The sequence below is a fragment of the Oncorhynchus kisutch genome, linkage group LG16, assembly GCF_002021735.2.
Source record: "Oncorhynchus kisutch isolate 150728-3 linkage group LG16, Okis_V2, whole genome shotgun sequence".
NCBI classification, from domain to species: Eukaryota; Metazoa; Chordata; class Actinopteri; order Salmoniformes; family Salmonidae; genus Oncorhynchus; species Oncorhynchus kisutch.
The window spans coordinates 13,622,590-13,629,325 of record NC_034189.2 but is presented as its reverse complement, the minus strand read 5'-3'; the positions used below and the strand labels follow the sequence as shown (position 1 = coordinate 13,629,325).

Sequence of the window (6,736 nt, the reverse complement as noted above, 5' to 3'; positions counted from 1 at the left end):
CTGGACCATATAAGGTATGGCAGTGATTAATCAGTTGTAAAAAGGTTTTATAAGGGCTATGATGGGACCAGTGTTTCGTAATCAGGTCACACAGTTTAAAAAAACTGGGGAAAAACTCCTGGCCCTGGGGTAAATAAAGCCTTTCAAACTGCAGCAACCTTTTACTTGCTCTTATTCATTATATTTAAATCAAATCAAATTTATTTATATAGCCCTTCGTAAGGCCAAAACCTAGGAAGAAACCTATAGAGGAACCAGGCTATGTGGGGTGGCCAGTCCTCTTCTGGCTGTGCCGGGTGGAGATTATAACAGAACATGGCCAAGATGTTCAAATGTTCATAAATGACCAGCATGGTCGTATAATAAAAAGGCAGAACAGTTGAAACTGGAGCAGCAGCACAGTCAGATGGACTGGGGACAGCAAGGAGTCATCATGTCAGGTAGTCCTGGGGCATGGTCCTAGGGCTCAGGTCCTCCGAGAGAGAAAAAAAAAAGAGAGAATTAGAGAGAGCATATGTGGGGTGGCCAGTCCTCTTCTGGCTGTGCCGGGTGGAGATTAAAACAGAACATGGCCAAGATGTTCAAATGTTCATAAATGATCAGCATGTTCGAATAATAAGAAGGCAGAACAGTTGAAACTGGAGCAGCAGCACAGCCAGGTGGACTGGGGACAGCAAGGAGTCATCATGTCAGGTAATCCTGGGGCATGGTCCTAGGGCTCAGGTCCTCCTCCGAGAGAAGGAGAGAATTAGAGAACGCACACTTAGATTCACATAGGACACCGAATAGGACAGGAGAAGTACTCCAGATATAACAAACTGACCCTAGCCCCCTGACACATAAACTACTGCAGCATAAATACTGGAGGCTGAGACAGGAGGGGTCAGGAGACAGATTAGATTAGGAGGGGGATTTCCTCTACCCAGACACAGAGACAACAACTGATAGACAATATTACTCACAGGGCTGAGCTTGCTTTATGAATGTTTCCATCATGCAGTTATATGCAACTGTAGGCCTTATAAACCAATTAACTCACATATGTCATCACTATTATGTTGATTCATTCATTCCAGTCAATTATTTTGGATTGAAAACGTTTTGGCAGCATAGGCAGACCAATTTTGAATAGATTACCAAATTTGATCACGTTCACATTTTGTCCTGACACACAAATGGACTATAAATACATAACGTTACCAATTAGTTTACCCTGACCAACTGGACAGCTCACATAGGCTGTATGCATACACTCTTATTAGTAGCCTACAGTTGATCAGACTGAAAAATTGTCTCGTTTTCATTCCATACAGCATGTCAGATCTCTAATGTTTAGGTGTAGCCTAGGCTGCTGCAACATGTATATCATGAAATGTGTTTGTCTGTAAATAAATACCGGAGGAAAGTGGGGCCTACTTGAGCGCCTAAACCTCACACTTTAATATTTTGCTGGGTGATGCGATGGAAGTTATCAAATCATTCGGAACTGATTTCAACATCCCAGAAAAGACCGTTGAAATTTCGATATGCACGTAAAGCATTGTTACGTGCAATTACCGCTGCAAGCTCATTGTAGTTTCCCTTGTCGGCAAAAATTTACCCGCTTGTAGTGTCCTCGAAAAGCACATTCTTGCATGCCCAAAAACGTAGTGGTGTTGACAAGCCGCTTGAGAACATCCCTGTTTCTTCTTTCTCGTTGTGTCGCGCAGTTTGAATACGCAGACCGTCGTCATGATCGATGCAGCTTTTTCCCTGAAGCTTGAATCTGATGTGGGCATTTATATGCTGCCTGTGGAACGATTGGTGTTCTTCGGGTCCCTGTACCCAACTTTCGACCAGGTCTCAGACCTTCCAAAAAGCAGGCAAGGCAAGCAATACAGGCGGCTTGATTAAAGGCTCCATGTTAACCAGCTAACGTTATACTTTTGATACCAGTTGGTATTGAAAGCCTTCACCTTTTCATCCTTCTTCATGAAACTGATCTAAGGCAGAGGTCGACCCTCACTTTTAATTCGCACTGTGTACCCAAGAGAATGAAAGGGGTTCTTCAACAAAAAGTCCACAACATTTTCGGCAACGTTGGTTATTCTACTGTACCATTCTGGCGGAGAAAACTGAACACTCGCACTGGTAGCTAGCTAGCTACTGAAGTTAGCAATGCAAATGTAAATAAATTGCACTAACTACACACAAAAATAAAGCTAAAAAAACGAGAAAAACAATGTATAATATACTTCCTCCGTCTCCTGTAAATTGATTTGAATAATATTTTTAAAAAATGCTCAACTATCACTTTTCACTCTTAATCTCTATCCAATAATGTCACCAAGCTTCTCAACATATAGAACCCCCATAATGAACATTCCCAATACAACTCACTAGGTTCGTTCTCTGATCCTAATTCTATGATTGGATGGACAACATGTCAGTACATACTGCAAAAGTGTTGATTGGTTGGAGGATGTCCTCCGGAAGTGGTCATAATTACCATGTATGTCTATGTAAGGCCTACGAGCCTCCTAGGTTTTGTACTGAAGTCAATGTAGCCAGACACCTACACCATGGTGCTACCCCACAGTGCTGTTGAAGTTACTGTAAGATGTTCATTGCAAAACAGTGTATTTTAATAAATTATTTGGTGACATATGAATATATTAAATACAGTTTTATCAAAAAAGGATAACGTTTTTAATGTTGAACTATTTTCATTTTTATGAAATTTCACTGAGGAGGATGGTCCTCCCCTTCCTCCTATGAGGAGCCTCCACTGGATGAAACCAAGATTGAACTCTTTGGCCTGATTGCCAAGCGTCACGTCTGGAGGAAACCTGGCACCGCCCCTATGGTGAAACATGGTGGTGGCAGCATCATGCTGTGGGGATGTTTTTCAGCGGCAGGGACTGGGAGACCAATTGAGATTGAGGGAAAGATGAACGGAGCAAAGTACAGAGAGATCCTTAATGAAAACCTGCTCCAGAGCGCTCAGGACTTCAGACTGGGGCGAATGTTCACCTTCCAACAGGACAACATCCCAATGCACACAGCCAAGACAACGCAGGAGTGGCTTCAGGACAAGTCTCTGTGTGTCCTTGAGTGGCCCAGCCAGAGCCTGGACTTGAACTCGATCAAACATCTCTGGAGAGACCTGAAAATAGCTGTGCAGCGATGCTCCCCATCCAACCTGGTGGAGCTTGAGAGGATCTGCAGAGAATAATGGGAGAAACTCTCCAAATACAGAGGTGCCAAGCTTGTTGCGTCATACCCAAGAAGACTCGAGGCTGTAATTGCAAAAGGTGCTTCAACAAAGTACTGAGTAAAGGGTCTGAATACTTACGTAAATGTGATAATTCAGTTTATTTTTTTATAAATAGTTTTTGCTTTGTCATTATGGTGTATTGTGTGTAGATTGATGAGGGAAAATAACAATTGAACCTGTAACGTAACAAAATGTGGAAAAAGTCAAGGGTCTGAATACTTTCTGAATTAACTGCAGCTCTCAACCCATCTTGTTTATCATGATTTATTGTTTGTTTTTATTGAACTTTTGACAAATGCACTTTTAACGAGGCACACCTGTTCATTTTAAGGCATTCCACCTCATGAAGCTGTTTGAGAGAATGCCAAGAGTGTGGAAAGCTGTCAACAAGTCAAAGGGTGGCTACTTTGAAGAATCTAAAATATATTTTGATTTGTTTGAACACTTTTTAGGTTACTACATGATTCCATATGTTATTTCATAGTTCTGATGTCTTCACTATTATTCAACAATGTAGTAAATGGTCAAAATAAAGAAAAACCCTTGAATGAGTAGGTGTGTCCAAACTTGACTTGATATATCATCTTACCATCTTAAATAAACATGCCCCATTCAAGAAATTTAGAACCAGGAACAGATATAGCCCTTGGTTCTCCCCAGACCAGACTGCCCTTAACCAACACAAAAACATCCTATGGCGTTCTGCATTAGCATCAAACAGCCCCCGTGATATGCAGCTGTTTAGGGAAGCTAGAAACCATTATACACAGGCAGTTAGAAAAGCCAAGGCTAGCTTTTTCAAGCAGAAATTTGCTTCCTGCAACACTAACTCAAAAAAGTTCTGGGACACTGTAAAGTCCATGGAGAATAAGAACACCTCCTCCCAGCTGCCCACTGCACTGAAGATAGGAAACACTGTCACCACTGATAAATCCACCATAATTGAGAATTTCAATAAGCATTTTTCTACGGCTGGCCATGCTTTCCACCTGGATACTCCTACCCCGGACAACAGCACTGCACCCCCAACAGCAACTCGCCCAAGCCTTCCCCATTTCTCCTTCTCCCAAATCCATTCAGCTGATGTTCTGAAAGAGCTGCAAAATCTGGACCCCTACAAATCAGCCGGGCTAGACAATCTGGACCCTTTCTTTCTAAAATTATCTGCCGAAATTGTTGCCACCCCTATTACTAGCCTGTTCAACCTCTCTTTCGTGTCGTCTGAGATTCCCAAAGATTGGAAAGCAGCTGCGGTCATCCCCCTCTTCAAAGGGGGGGACACTCTTGACCCAAACTGCTACAGACCTATATCTATCCTACCGTGCCTTTCTAAGGTCTTCGAAAGCCAAGTCAACAAACAGATTACCGACCATTTCGAATCTCACCATACCTTCTCTGCTATGCAATCTGGTTTCAGAGCTGGTCATGGGTGCACCTCAGCCACGCTCAAGGTCCTAAACGATATCTTAACCGCCATCGATAAGAAACATTACTGTGCAGCCGTATTCATTGATCTGGCCAAGGCTTTCGACTCTGTCAATCACCACATCCTCATCGGCAGACTCGACAGCCTTGGTTTCTCAAATGATTGCCTCGCCTGGTTCACCAACTACTTCTCTGATAGAGTTCAGTGTGTCAAATCGGAGGGTCTGCTGTCCGGACCTCTGGCAGTCTCTATGGGGGTGCCACAGGGTTCAATTCTTGGACCGACTCTCTTCTCTGTATACATCAATGAGGTCGCTCTTGCTGCTGATGAGTCCCTGATCCACCTCTACGCAGACGACACCATTCTGTATACTTCCGGCCCTTCTTTGGACACTGTGTTAACAACCCTCCAGGCAAGCTTCAATGCCATACAACTCTCCTTCCGTGGCCTCCAATTGCTCTTAAATACAAGTAAAACTAAATGCATGCTCTTCAACCGATCGCTACCTGCACCTACCCGACTGTCCAACATCACTACTCTGGACGGCTCTGACTTAGAATACGTGGACAACTGCAAATACTTAGGTGTCTGGTTAGACTGTTAACTCTCCTTCCAGACCCATATCAAACATCTCCAATCCAAAGTTAAATCTAGAATTGGCTTCCTATTTCGCAACAAAGCATCCTTCACTCATGCTGCCAAACATACCCTTGTAAAACTGACCATCCTACCAATCCTCGACTTTGGCGATGTCATTTACAAAATAGCCTCCAATACCCTACTCAATAAAACAAATCCGTTTTATCAGCAAAGCCCCATATACTACCCACCATTGCGACCTGTACGCTCTCGTTGGCTGGCCCTCGCTTCATACTCGTCGCCAAACCTACTGGCTCCATGTCATCTACAAGACCCTGCTAGTTAAAGTCCCCCCTTATCTCAGCTCGCTGGTCACCATAGCATCTCCCACCTGTAGCACACGCTCCAGCAGGTATATCTCTCTAGTCACCCCCAAAACCAATTCTTTCTTTGGCCGCCTCTCCTTCCAGTTCTCTGCTGCCAATGACTGGAACGAACTACAAAAATCTCTGAAACTGGAAACACTTATCTCCCTCACTAGCTTTAAGCACCAACTGTCAGAGCAGCTCACAGATTACTGCACCTGTACATAGCCCACCTATAATTTAGCCCAAACAACTACCTCTTTCCCAACTGTATTTAATTTTTATTTATTTATTTATTTAGCTCCTTTGCACCCCATTATTTTTATTTCTACTTTGCACATTCTTCCATTACAAAACTACCATTCCAGTGTTTTACTTGCTATATTGTATTTACTTTGCCACCATGGCCTTTTTTGCCTTTACCTCCCTTATCTCACCTCATTTGCTCACGTTGTATATAGACTTGTTTATACTGTATTATTGACTGTATGTTTGTTTTTACTCCATGTGTAACTCTGTGTCGTTGTATCTGTCGAACTGCTTTGCTTTATCTTGGCCAGGTCGCAATTGTAAATGAGAACTTGTTCTCAACTTGCCTACCTGGTTAAATAAAGGTAAAATAAATAAAATAAATAAATAGTATAGCCAGGGATTCCTATAAAATAAATTATGCAACAGTGACACCTAGTGGTGAAGTCTTTTTGGCCTACGAATGTACACTGTGGACATCACGGATATATATTTATTTTATGCGACAAGTGACAACTGTTTCCGGTAAGTATTAAAGATACATGATTTATAGCATATTTAAACTACGAACTGGTATTCGCAGTTGGCAATGGGGCGTTCGGTAAAAGGTTATTCCCACGGTCAGGCCAAATTAAGTTCGGTCAAAAGCTTGCCTGACAGCGGTGGGATTCGAACCCACGCCCCCGAAGAGACTGGAGCCTTAATCCAGCGCCTTAGACCGCTCGGCCACGCTATCCTGTGCTATCTTTCGTGTTCATGGAACTAGAGTACTTTCCTAGACCGATTCTTTATATATTGTTTTAAACCCATACAATATAATGGTATTTCTATCATTTGCTATTCATAACTTCAGCATACAAA

At 42.7% G+C, this 6,736-nt stretch overlaps 1 non-coding gene across 1 annotated transcript; it reads right to left on the bottom strand.

Annotated features, from left to right (window-relative positions):
• Positions 1-6,529: 6,529 nt before the first annotated feature.
• Positions 6,530-6,611, bottom strand: trnal-aag (transfer RNA leucine (anticodon AAG)). The gene has a single exon. It is a non-coding gene; the product is annotated as a tRNA-Leu (tRNA).
• Between the last annotated feature and the right edge of the window lie 125 nt (positions 6,612-6,736).